Source organism: Chenopodium quinoa, unplaced genomic scaffold (genome assembly GCF_001683475.1).
Source record: "Chenopodium quinoa cultivar QQ74 unplaced genomic scaffold, ASM168347v1, whole genome shotgun sequence".
Taxonomy (NCBI): domain Eukaryota; kingdom Viridiplantae; phylum Streptophyta; class Magnoliopsida; order Caryophyllales; family Amaranthaceae; genus Chenopodium; species Chenopodium quinoa.
The window spans coordinates 3456663-3470861 of NW_018744469.1; the positions used below are offsets into that span (position 1 = coordinate 3456663).

A 14199-nucleotide genomic window follows, 5' to 3' on the forward strand; every position below is an offset into this window, starting at 1 on the left:
GGCCAAATTTTTCAACCAATGGATACCATAGCTCAGCATTTCGAAGAACATGGCTAATGATGAGGGCATGGTCTGAGGCAGCCGAATACATGTAAGGAACTTCCTTGGCTAGAGGACTGACCAACTGTGGCAGCGAGTGGAGATGTTCTTTCAACTTCTGGAATGTCGCCTTAGCATTCTCCCCCCATTCGAACCTAGTCTTCTTCTTGATTGCTTGGAAGAAATAGAGGCACTTGTCACCTGACCGGCTGAGGAATCTCCCCAATACCGCCAGACAACCGGTTAGTTTTTGAACTTCTTTGACAATGCAGGGTGACTTCATGCCAATTACCGCCTGTACCTTTTCCGGATTGGCCTCTATCCCCCTTTGATCAATAAAAAATCCGAGAAACGTCCCAAACTCAACGCCAAAAACACACTTCTTGGGGTGAAGCATGACCTTATGCCGCCTGAGTGTGGTGAAGGTTTCTCGGAGGTCAGCAAGGTGATCCATCTGTAGCTTGGATTTGACTATGATGTCATCAATATACGCCTCTACGTTCCTCCCAATTTGATTAATGAAGACCGTATTAATCATACGTTGGAAGGTAGCAGGCGCATTCTTCAACCCAATCGGCATCACAGTATAACAGAATAACCCTTGATTAGTGACGAAAGCCGTCTTTTCTTGATCTTTTTTCCACAAGGGTATCTGGTGGAAGCCTGAGTAGGCATCCATAAAGCTTATCAAGGCATGACCGGCTGTAGAGTCGACCAGGCTGTCAATCTATGGAAGTGGATAACAGTCCTTTGGACGTGCCTTGTTCAGATCTTTGTAATCAACACACATCCGCCAGGTACCATTCGGCTTTTTAACAAGCTATCCAATCCGGATAGTAACATTGCCGAATGAACCCGGCATCCATGAGCTTCCTGACCTCGGCGGCAGCCGCCTGAGATCTTTCCTTGCCGTGATTTCTATTCTTTTGCCTAACTGGCTTCTTTTTTGGATCCATGGCGAGTTTGTGGACAACAAGATCCGGGCTTACGCCTGGCATCTCTTCCACTTCAAAGGAAAAGATGTCTTTGAACTCTTTCAGAAGTTGGTACAAGTCTGCACCCAACTTTGCAAAAGCAACCGTCCCAACCTTAATAGTTCGTTCTCGACGCGGATCGTCAAGAACGATGTTAATACTCTCACCAGCCGGCTGGGGACGAAGATCATCTGACCGTTCCCCGATCAGTGATTGCTATTGCTTCTCTTCTTTGACGACCACTAAGTGGTCTGCCTTTCTCTTTTTGTCGACTGCCTTGGGAGCAGGCGCAGCTTCCTTGCAGTCGTCAAGGTCAATGGACTCCCCACCTTGGCCGACCGCGGCGACAATAGGTTTGACGTCTGAGAGATAACATTCTCTCGCCGCCTTCAGATCTCCGTTCAGGGAACCCACTGACCCATCATCCCTCTCGAATTTCAGTAACATGAGAGATGGGATGATAATTGCCTTGGACTCGTTGAGGGTTGGACGGCCCAAAATCAGGTTGTAGGCGGCCAATTCCTCGACCACCAAGAATTTGACGACCATATGATAATCCTCCCCACCGGATGCACTACTCCTCCTCCAAAACCAACCAAGGGGTGGGAGACCTTGTGCATGCTGCTAGGCTTGTACTTGAGCTTTGCCAAGCACCAATAGCTGATAAGGTCAGACGAGCTCCCGGTATCAATGAGGATCCGACCTACTCGCTGATTGGCGACCTTGCATTCGATGACTATGGGGTCATCATGAGGCCACCTGACCTTGCCCCGGTCCTTCTCAGAGATGATGACCTCTGATAAGGTGTCTTTCGATGCCTAGCCCTCATCCACTGAGTTGACCTCTAGCTTCCTGATATTGTCCTTTGTACCCCGAACCACCTCCCGCGAAGCCCCCTGCTATAGTATAGATTGGCTCTTCATCAGTGTAAGAGCTTATAGCAAGGTTGTCAGGCTTCTTGGACGGCTATCCACCACTTGTCCTAAGGGTCCCCTTGGACTTCAGGAGGTAAGGCTTCAATGCCTCCTCACCAGCCAAACGGTCCAGTAGCCGCTTGAGGCTATAACAGCCATTGGTGTCATGGCCAATATCCTCATGGAAATGGCAGTATTTGCTCTTGTCCCGGCTCTTTATGGGACTTTTCATTGTAGCCGATTTCTCAATTGTCAACCGATCTTTAATCTCCATGAGGATGGAGGAGCAATCTTTGTTGAACTCGTACTTGGGGGTGTACGACTTCAACTCTTTCTTTTTCTTCGGGGACGGCTGACCATAATTTTCCGCCACCCAGACTTCTTTTCTTTTCTTGCTCTCCTCTTTTTTAACTGGCTGAGCATGCCGGCTGTCTCTTTAGTCGGACTTTTTAGGGTCCGACGGCTGCTTGATGGCACAGAGCTCCTACGCCTGCATAAAGGTTTCGACTTCCATCAAAGCTTCTTGGAGGGTTGCCACCCTCTTCTTGACTAGGTCGAACTTAAAGGTCGACCCGTCTTTCAGACCCTTGAAGAAGTTTGTGTAGGCAACTTTGTCAGACAGTCCTTAGCCCCTCTCTATCTCCTTGCTAAATGGCCCCCAGATCGAGGCTTGTCTTTTTAGCGGGGATGTTCATAGAGAAGTTTGACACAAATAGGTATGTAAATGTCTTGAAGTTGTTGATGCAATCGGCTGGCAGATTGCCAAACCATCGTTGGGCTATGCCCTTCAATGTTTTCGGGAAGCATCAGCACCAGGCGGCATCATCCAACCCCTGAAGATACATAAGGTTAGTGTGCGCTATCAGGTGGTCTTCCGGGTTGGTAGTGTCGTCATTAGCACCGACCAACAAGTTCTTAACCTTGGCTGGCTGAGCTGCCTTGGTTATCTCCCTGGAGAAAGCCGAAGGCTGTTCCCCAAGGTTCAGCAGCCAAAGCTGCCAGTCCATTGGCTGGACAGTAGGTGCCGCCTGACCCCCAAAGAGGGCCGGCTGCATGTAAGGTGATCCATACGGCATGTATGGCTGTTGGGGCACATACGGAGTCGGCTGGATAATCTGAGGGGCAGTACGTGCGGACATGCCGCGTGACTGACTCTCTTAGTTTGTTTCCGAATACCTCATTGAAGTATTCTGGAAACTGTCTGGGTACGTCGACGTTGAAGCCGACTCAGACATTTGTTGACTTCTCTTTTGCTGGTTTAACATCCGAGCATCGGAGAAAGTCTTATTAGACCCATCCGGCTGAACTTGCCGGATGGCCTTCCTCTTCCCCACTTCGGGAAATTGGAATTTTGAAAGATCAACTGTGGGCCAATCCACCGCCTTTGGTTTAGGATGAGGAGTTGGCACCCGGTCTTTAATCGGCTTCTGCCCAGAGGGAGAAAGTTTCTTAGCCGACTGACCCTTATTGGAGCCAGCCTTCTTATTTATCAGGTCCTTGATTTCCCCTTTGAAACTAGTCATGAATTTCATGAGTTCGTCACCCTCATGTTCGCCTCCGACGATAAGGGCAGCACCCTCCGCCGCCTGAGCATGCCCAGCCGGCTAGCCGATTGGGTTGCTTGGACCTGCTTTGTCATTGCCCCGTTCCCTTGTTTCTTTGGGACGGGAGCGCCTTGTTCTGAATGACCCGTCTGGACCTCAGCTTCGGCCGAAAGCCGTTTCTCATTACCATGCAGTACAGACTCATGGGATACCATCCTGGAAGTACTCTCCCCACAAACGGCGCCAAATGTTTCGGGGTTTTTGGAGTCCCTTGGGAGAGTTACAATACCAGAACTGGGAGCCGACCGTTTGTACCTGCAAAATCACGGAAACTCCGATTGGGTGGAATTTCGCCTCCGACGATCTAGTTAGTACGTGTCCAGGAGTATAAAAGTGTGGAATGTAAATGGTTTTTCTCTCGGGTTTCGAGATAATTCTCCAATTAATATTGCTCGGGTTTTGTGTATGTATTTATGAATGTGTAATAAATGAGGATTTTCCTCTATTTATAGTGGAAGGGGATCAGTTCCCCTTTTAAGGTTAAAGTGCCACGTGTCAGTAGAGGATTGGATCCCCTAGGACCTCTTTGAGGCTAACACGTGTCAGCATGCTATAGGGCCACGTGGACAGGGTATTTTTACCCTAAACACTATCCCCTATTTTTCCCTACTCTCTAGCAACCTGTGCTGGAAGTTGCTTTGATGACAGTGGTCCTTTCTCACCGTTTCTAGTGGCGAGTTATGTTTTACTCTTTTGATCAACAATTGATCCCAAGCTCCCACCCTGGTTTTTCATTGCTGAAGAGTTGCACCATGGAAAGTTGTTTGTGAGCAGATTGCTTTCACCAATTGCCATTAGATTGTTGCCCGTCGGTTACCCTAGGAATTTGGATTTATCGTACATTCAAGTATGTGAGATGGCTGTGTTCCATAGGTTAAGGTTTGTTGATGCCCCTGGGGATATGTTTGGGAAGAAGGGTCTTCCTGATTTCAACGATAAAAGGGTGGTTTTGTTTGTAAATCCTAATTGTAGTAAAACTTACCCTACAATTGGTGATTGTACTGCCATTGTTTTACATCATAGAGGGGCTTTATGTGCAATAAGGCTTAAAGACAAGCAAGAATTGGATGTGAGTTTCTAAGAAAGGCTTAAAGACAAGCAAGAATTGGATGTGAGTCTCCAGGAAAGGCTTAAAGACAAGCAAGAATTGGATGTGAGTTTCCACTTTCCAGGGAACCTTTCTAGAGGTAAGGAACTTTCATGATGTAATTAATTTTAAAGAAAAGATTTATGCTATTGACCGCAGAGGTAGAGCCTATAAGATGGATTACGATACCTTATCATTGTTGCTCTTCATAGAAAATCCATTGCCTGAGTCTTCAACCAAAATTAGACGTCTAGCTGTATCAACTGATAATCAAGAACTGTATTTAATATATAGATGGTGTAAGCGTGGAACAAGAGATGGAATAGCTTTTACCATTTATAAGTTAAACGAAGGGGAGACAAAATGGGATGAAGTTGAAGGCATTGGCGATGATAAAATACTATTTATAACTTTTGATGGGAGCTTCTTTGCCTCAGCAGAGGATTTTCAAGGATGGAAAGGCAATTGCATTGTCTTTTATTGAGGTTGTTTCACTTCATATAGTTCTCCTTTTCGCGATTATGATGATTCACTTTTTGTTTACGATTTTATGCTTGGTGATTGTCAGAATTTGGCATCTTATCTATCTGGGGTGTTCTGGCCACCTCCGACTTGGCTACCATCAAATGCGTGTATGCCCAATCGAGTGACAATAGTATCCTAATTAATTTCGGCCACCAATAAGATAAAACTAGTAACAATTGAAAGTTTCAAAAAAGGTAAGATTTGTAATCATCAATTCGCATAGCTTTGTAGTTAAGCTATGTTATTGGAAAGTTGATTGATAGGTTTGGAAGGTGCGGATAGACATAAGGATGCATAGCTTTGTAGTTAACCTATGAGATTGATTGTTCTTGCTAAGCAACTATGGATGGAAAGTGGATCTTTGTTCTTTAAGTTCCAATTTTACATTTGCTAAGACAATACCGAAAAAAAACCTTTTTTTTTTTTTAACGAGACCCTAAAATTTGAGTGGCTTAATTTGTTGGAATCAAATAGAAAAAAAATAAATAAAAATTGATTAAACCAATCGACAAAAGCTTAGATTTTTTTCTTTTTTTTTTTCCAAATTCAATTAGGCAATGAAAGAGACATTTTATATGTCTAATTTGGAATTCAGAAGAGTAAATACTTCCTCTATTTATTTTTAATCGCAGCGTTAAGGATTTCACGCTTGTCACTCGACATTTATAACTTAAATATCTTAACAAAATGTGTTTTGAGACTAATCGAACAAGATCCCACGCGATTATGTTTTTTCTAACATATAAATCACAAAAGACAATTAAAGGAATGTGTTAATAATGTGAAATTCCAAACATTGCGATTAAAAATAACAAAGGATTGAATTGAAGTACATGTTTATTGACTTTCTTTGTGAATTCAAATTAAAGATTTATTTTCTAAATGAAATAAACTCTAATTTTGGCGCCAAATTTGATTTATTTAGATAAGTTTCGATTTCACATGCAAAAAAGTTTTGATTTTTTTTTTTAATTCAAATTGGCAATGCTAGATTTTATTCTCAAATTTGAGCATAAGTTGACAGAATACATGGTCTTGGACGTCGAGCCTGAACTTGTGCTGGTTGTTAGGAATGTTGCCAACGTACTACTGCTGCAGTAAATGTGCTCATAAAATGGCAAGGTTTACCACAATTTGAAGCTACCTTGATTTCTCATTTATTTACCAGAACTTGAGGACAAAGTGTCTCTTTAGGTGAGAGGTAAAGCAAAGAATCATCAAGTCGAGCCAAGCAAGCCTCCGATCCTGTGTTAATTACTTGTGGGAGAAAGAGGTCCAAGGGAAGGGTGATCAAGTTATATCACACCATGTTGTTATGGTAGTTGCTAGATCGAGCTGACATCGTAGGGAGCTGATTTTGTTATTTCTATGGCTGAGCTGCAGAGTTTGCTAGAGCTATATTAGAGGTGTGATCAGTTGAATAAATAGAGCTGAGCCTTGCTTGATGTAAAGAAACTCATTCAAAAATCTTGTATTCGGCAATTTGAGCCATAAAATGATGACCCACAGACATAAGAAGTCGCAAAAGATTGCTTGGAAACTAACTACTATGGAGTAAAGAGAACCACCGAAGTTTGCTTCCTCTCCTCAAGTTATCCGATTCACAAAGGATCATCAATGTTTACTCTTCTATGGGGGATTTAGAGGTATATGTTTCTTTCTTTTTGCATATAAACATCATCTGCTGAGAAAAATATTCATCGATTACCTCGTACTTTTCTTATCTCCCCAGAACCAACTGAGAGAATCAAATGAGTCTTAGATGATGCTGATAACCTTACAGAAGAACAAGGGGACGAGATTTTTAACGAGTTGCAGAGAGACTTTAAGGACGGTTCATTCAAAGAGAAGGGCTGGCCTTCTACCATGGCAGCCTACATAGTGTCTAAGGTAGCTTTGAATGCATATACAAGAATATTGACTCAGAAATACCCGTCAATTATCATCAACTGTGTTTGTCCTGGCTTTGTTAAGACAGATATCAACAAAAACTTGGGACATTTAACAGTTGAAGAAGAGGGCGCAAGTCCAGTGAGATTAGCATTGCTGCCCCATGGTTCACCTTCTGGTTTTTCTTTTTAAGAAATGAAGTATCTTCATACTATTAAAATGAATTAAATATTAAAACCGATTTCAGATCAAATGATTGTTACCTGTTTACCACTGGAACTCATCACTAGTACAAAAATCAATGTAAACCATAACAAATGTATAAATATTTTACATTACATATCTACAAGTATTCCATTCACGCTTATCCAACGACAGCTTTTGTCATGCTGTCTTGTAACTTTCTGATCTCATTTTGTACATTTTGTCTGACTGCAAACATTAACAGTCTATAACTCACTTACACAGGTAATTGATCAAAAAAACTAATAATAACACCCTTATTTCTGTTCTTTCATGGCAGTGTAAAGAATGTTATAAACCTTATCACACCTTTTATCCCACAGATAAAATCCAATCCAAACTGACTTCTAGTGTCGTGTTGCATGTCCCTTGCCATGTTCCCTCAATGAGTTCGTCTTCCCACATAGATTTACTGAGAGCATGTGGACAAAAATTTAAAGTCAAACACGAGAATATGATGTCAGCTTAAGTATAGAAAGAGAGATACACTGAAAAGAGAATTGTCAGCTGAATATCAGCACTAATTTAGAACTAAAAGCATCAACTAGAAGTAAAATCTACTCCATACTAGCTTTCTGCAAAAGAGTATGAGTTTGTACTTTAATTACATTACCTAAAAAGAAGAGATGAGCCAGTCATGGGGATCTTCATCACTTGGAGACCAAGAAAACCTCAGGCTTACTAGATTTCGGTGTGTTAGCATTGGAAGAAGAAGTGGCTAAAGCAGCAGCCTTAGCGGTAGCGCGAGCACGATTGTCAAGCTGAAAAAGGCTTCGTGTAGCCAGGATAGCCTGTGGAGCTAGGTCATGAGAAGCCCTGGCATAGAGACGCCTAACCGCCACAGAAGCAGCGTCCTTAACCTCCTGGTTATTCAGAGGAGCAGGAGCCAGCAGACAGTGGCCCAGTATCCTTAGCAATGGCTGCAATAGCTCCCAGGGCAGCAAAATTCTCACCCCTTCTTGTTCCTGCCCATGTCCCTGTCCCCCAGAAGAAGACGAATTTGACATCTGGGAGTGATTGGTATTGTTGCTGTTAATATCCAACCTAGAAATAACCTCTGAAAGGATAATTTCACTTCCTGCTGTTCCATTTTGGTGAGGTTGAGGGTGTTGAGCAATGATACCTCCAATAGTACTAGACCTACTAGTGGTGCTAGTTGTGGAGGAAACAAGGTCCTCACTGACAGAGACAGCATCGTCATCGTCATCGTCATCCACTCGATTAGCAGTTGTAGTAGGAGTATTGCAATGGAAGTCAAGAGAATGAGCACAGGGACAATCACTGCCAGCCCACAAAGCAGCAAAACGGCAGAGATCTATCTTAGACCAAAGTTTTGAAAAAGCAATGGAAGACTACCCCGACAATAGTAGCACGCTTTGTGGACTGGATCCCTATTTGGGGCTCTAGAGGTAGTGAGATAACCCCAACTCCAATTTCAACTCCAATTCCAGACACAACAGAAGGAGAAGAAGAAGCGGATGATCTGGAAAAATAATTATTATTAACAGAAGGAGGGTGAGGTTGAGGAGTTGGGGTGTGATAGAGGGAAGGATGGTGAGCAAGGTAAGCAGGGGAAGGGATGGAAACGAGGAGGGGTTTGCCAGCGCGAACCTTAACCTCAGAAGAGTAGAGAGCCAAGAGAACGGCTTCAAAGCCTGCAAGGGAAGGGGAGCCAAGGGGGGAAGGGGAGGTGGTGGAGAAGGTGTGAATGCGAGATAGATAGAGTCCAGCAATGAGAGGCACTAAGGAAATCACCACAAGGCGGAAGTCTGATTCAGAGTCATCAGAAGACTGGAGGAAGGTGTCATAGAGCCATTGACAGAGAGGATCATCACCAGATCCAGAGAGAGCTGATGACACAGCAGAGTAGGTTTCATAGGAGTCCAGAAGGGAGCGAGCAGGTTGATCAGAGTCAACCAGTGAAGAGAGAGAATCACTGGACGAAAATGAAGGAGGGAGGAGAGGAAGGAGGGCTTGGATTCGGGAGCGAGCTTTGGACACTGACTCCCACCATGATTCCATTGGATCCTGTTCCTGCTACTAGTATATATGATGTTACTACTGCTGCTGCTGTTAATGTAGATTGAAAGGGAAAATTTAAATCAGCCACTACCTGCAAAATAACAGCAACACGGGGAAAAAAAAAAGAATTATCGAATGAATCACAAGGTTGAGGTAGCAATCAAAATAACAAGAGACGAACAAGAAAAGATCAGTGTCTCTTAATTACACCCTATGCTCCCTATCTGTCAAGTAAGCACTAAGCACTTGACAAACAAGGTTAGACATTATCACACTCAACTAACAAACTCCCTCTAAACTTAAAAGAACATGGAAAAGAAAGTAAAATCAGATTCTTCAAATACGAATCAGTAAGTTGCTAATTACTAAGTGCAAGTGTGATATCAAGAATGTTAATCGAAATTCTATACGACCATAAAATCTGTAACCCCATGCAAGGTAAGAAGTAGAAATTGAGAGGTCAACAAAACCTTCAAGATTCAAAGAAAGTTTTCGATAAAAAAAGATGTATTACATTAATCACCTTCCTCACACGTCCCTCTCCCTAGTCCCAACCCATGTAACATCCCTCATGGTGCATACATTCCTTGCACCAATAATGTCGGACATAGATGTTGGAGATATTGTTGAAAACTCCTTGGTTGCTTCAAAATAAAAGAACAAAAGTCCCACATTGGTGAGGTAAAGAGGTTTTACCTTCTTTATATATTTCAACACTCATGTTTATACTTGAGTATCTTGTGTGGGCTAGATATGGGTATCCCCTCGCGCGCAGCCGCCACCTGACTCGGTTCGTGTTCGTGTCACGTGCGCGGTTGTGGGTGTGGCCCGGATTTTTCACATGATTCTAATTTTTTATGTAAACTTTCGGATAACGGTCACAATATCATCGTTGATATTGTAACAGTTATTACGTGGATTCAGTCAAAGATTTAATCCTTGATTTACTCCGTAATTATGCCAATCAGTTATTTGACTGATTACCTTCCCCAAAATTATCTCTTCATTTTAACGTTTTCTTTGACTAATTACTGAGGTTTTCTCCCTTGATTATTCCGGCTCTTCTCGGTTTAAATTCTGGACTCTTTCGGTCTTCATGAACATAGAAAAATCGGTCTTCCTCACTGTTTTTCCCATTTCTCTCAAAAATATCCAAAACATGGTTCGGGCATTGTTTTATTGAGTTCACAATTCATCCTTACAAAGTACACAGTTCGGGTGAAGTCGTGTAACCCTAAGGGTCGATTGCCGTGAGTCCATGTGTACAAGTGCGGGGCAAATTCGACTTTAAGACAGTGATTTTAGTCACGCCATGACAATACTCTTCGTTTTTGAGATAAGTTATATTTCTTTATTAGCCTTAATTTCCAACAATCTAAAGTCGAATTATTTTTTCATATTCATATTATGGCTGATTTCGAAATTCATACTGCTATCCCGTTGAATTCTGCCATGGTTAATGCTTTTATTCCTAATATGTCTAAGATGGATCCTTTTGACGGAAAAAATTATAAAATGTGGTCCGATAAAATGGAATTTTTCCTTGGCCAAATTGGTGTAGATTATGCTTTTGTTATTGATTCTGCCCCTCTGAATTCCATTAGAGATTTTGCTCAGGATAACAAAACTTGTCGTGGAATGCTTTTACATTCCATGACTCAACCTTTATTTTTAATCTATAGCAAATATAAGAATGCTAAAGAAATTTGGGATGCTCTGAACCGATGATTTTGGGACTAAAAAATATGCTTGTAGCCGTTGGTTAAATTTCCGTATGACTGATGATTAATCTGTGCTTGATCAAGTTCATGAGCATGAAACTTTATGTGCTGACATTATTGCCGAAGGAATGAAAATTTGTGAGACATTTCAGTCAAATTGTCTTGAAAAACTGCCGCCATCTCGGGAATCCTACATTCATTCCATGAAGCATAAGCAGAAAGATTTCACTCTCAAGGAATTAATTTCTCACATCGAAATCGAGGAACAGAACCGAATTCAGGTGAAATCTAAATTTCGTGATCATTCTTCCTCTTCTGCTAATTTGGTTGAATCTAAGTCTGCAAGAAAAAGTAAAGGATTCAAAGGGAAAGGACCTAATCAGGTTCACGGCAAAAGGTTTAACAAGTTTTCGAAAAACAAGGGTAGCAGTATTTTCAATGGAAAGTGCTACACTTGTGGTGAATCGGGTCATTCTTCCAGATTTTGTCCTAAGGGGCATGGATCGGGTTCGAAAAATAAGGGTAACAATAATAGCTCCAAATCACAGGTTAACCTTACTGAAGATATCATTGCTGCAGTGAAGTTAATTTAGTTAGTAATGTGTCTGAATGGATTGTTGATACATTGTTGATACAGGAGCAACTCGTCATATTTGCTCTAACAAACAACTTTTTCAGACTTATGAACAGGTTGGAGATGGTGAATGTGTTTTCATGGGCAACTCAAGTTCTGTGAGTGTCCATGGAAAAGAAAAAATTATGTTGAAACTTACTTCTGGAAAAATGATTGCTTTACAAAACGTTTTACATGTGCCTGATATTCGCAGGAACCTTATTTCTGGAGCTCTGCTCAGGCATTAAGTTAACATTTGAATCTGATAAACTTGTACTCACCAGAAATGGTGATTTTGTGGGAAAGGGTTTCTGTAATGGGGGGCTTTTTATTCTTGATGTTGATGTTATCGTTGATAATAATAATTCTGCTGGTTCGGTTTATATTGCTGAGTCTATTTCTTTGTGGTACTTAGGTTAGGACACGTTAATGTAGCCTCTATTAAGAGGTTAAAACAACATAATTTAATTCCTAACTTTAGTTCTACAGAGTTTGATAAATGTCTAAGTTTGTGTTGAAGCTAAACACCCAAAGAAACCTTTTAACAAGATTGTTAATAGGTCTTCTTCTCTACTAGAGTTAATTCACACAGACTTAGGTGACTTTAAGAACACTATGACCGGGGAGGAAACATTACTATATCACTTTTGTTGATGATTTTTCCCGTTTTACCAGGTCATTTTATTAAGTACTAAGGATGAGGCTGAAGCTAAGTTTTTAATTTATAAAACTGAAGTCGAAAATCAATTAGACCTTAAAATAAAAAGGGTCAGATCAGACCGGGGAGGGAATATGATGGGAATCTTCTTAAAAAAAATTGTGAAGAAAATGGGATTATACATGAACTTTCAGCCCCCCTATACCCCTAAACAAAATGGAATAGCTGAAAGGAAAAACAGGACTTTAAAGGAAATGATGAATGCTATGCTGATAAGTTCTAGTATGCCTACTTACATGTGGGGGAAGCTCTTCTTTCTGCTTATCATGTTTTAAACCGTGTTCCCCAAAAAAAACTAGACAAGACTCCTTATGAATTGTGGAAAGGTTACAAGCCTAACCTTAATTATCTCAAAGTGTTGCGGTGTCTGGTTTGCCTGATTTTCAAAAGTCTAAAATTGGTCCTAAAACTATTAACGGTATTTTTATTGGTTATGCTTCTAACAATGTTGCTTACAGGTTAATTCTTAAAGATGGTTCTTTTGGACCTATAAAGGAATCCAGAGATGTTGAGTTTTTTGAACATATTTTTCCTATGAAAATGCATGATTATCCATCTTTACCTGTTGCATCATCTTCTAGCATTTCTCAACATGACTTTGCATCTTCTAGTGAGCCTGTGGAACCTAGAAAGAGTAAGAGAGCTAGAGTTAGAAAAGCTTTGGTCCTGACTTTGTTACAACCTTTCTCGCTGAACAAGTTTTAATAGATGAGGAAGTTGTGAATGCTTTTGTGCTAAAAGATAACCCTAGGACCTACATAGAGGCCATGAATTCCATTGACTCTAGCTTTTGGTTAGAGGCCATAAACAGTGAAATAGAATCCATCATGAACTGACCTTCCTAGGGCTCTAAGCCTTTAAGTAGCAAATGGGTGTTTAAAAAGAAACTAAAGTCCAATGGTTCAATAGACAAATACAAAGCTAGATTAGTAGTTTGTAGAAACTACCAAAAGAAGGGGCTAAATTTCTTTGATACTTACTCTCCTGTTACTAAAGTTGCCACTATTAGAGTTCTTATAGCTCTTGCATCTATTCATAATCTTGTTGTACATCAAATGGATGTAAAAACTGTTTTTCTTAATGGTGATTTGCAAGAAGAAATATATATGAGGCATCCTGAAAGATGTGTAGTACGAGGAAAGGAAAGCAAGGTATGCAGGCTAATTAGATCATTATATGGTCTAAAACAGGCACCAAAACAGTGGTATGAAAAGTTTGACCAAACCATTACCTCTAATGGTTTTCAGGTAAACGATTCTGATGCATGTGTTTATTCAAAATCTGATTGAGTATGGTTGTGTTATAATATGTCTATATGTGGATGATATGCTCATTTTTGGATCCAACATAGATATAGTTAATACAAACTTTAGACATGAAAGACTTAGGAGAAGCTAACGTAATACTTGGCATAAAATTAACTAGGACTTCAAATGGGTTGTGTCTAAATCAATCACACTACATTGAGAAAATTTTGAGGAAATTTATTCAATTTGAGTGTTCACCTGTTAAAACCCCATATGATCCTAGTATACATTTGAAATAGAACAAAGGTAAGAGTGTTTCTCAAGAGGAATATGCCAAGATTATCGGAAGTGTCATGTTTTTAATGAACTATACGAGGCCTAATATAGCATATGCTATTAGTAGATTGAGTAGATACACCCATAATCCTAATCGTGAGCATTGGGGTGCTTTGATTAAATTATTGAAATATTTGAAAGGGGCAATCAATTGGGGTCTACATTACCGAAGGACACCTCGTGTCTTAGAAGGGTACTGTGACGCCAATTGGGTGTCTGATAATGATGAAATCTAATAGTGGATATGTCTTTACTCTTGCAAGTGG

At 41.0% G+C, this 14199-nt stretch overlaps 1 long non-coding RNA gene and 2 pseudogenes across 1 annotated transcript; 2 read left to right on the forward strand and 1 right to left on the reverse strand.

The window, feature by feature from the left end:
• Positions 1 to 4661: 4661 nt before the first annotated feature.
• LOC110697608 lies at positions 4662 to 5271 on the forward strand. Its single transcript, XR_002506524.1, has 3 exons — positions 4662 to 4718; positions 4913 to 5103; positions 5187 to 5271. It is a non-coding gene; the product is annotated as an uncharacterized LOC110697608 (long non-coding RNA).
• A 1240-nt stretch (positions 5272 to 6511) lies between these two features.
• Positions 6512 to 7251, forward strand: LOC110697630 (annotated as a pseudogene).
• A 23-nt stretch (positions 7252 to 7274) lies between these two features.
• On the reverse strand, positions 7275 to 9907 carry LOC110697631 (annotated as a pseudogene).
• Between the last annotated feature and the right edge of the window lie 4292 nt (positions 9908 to 14199).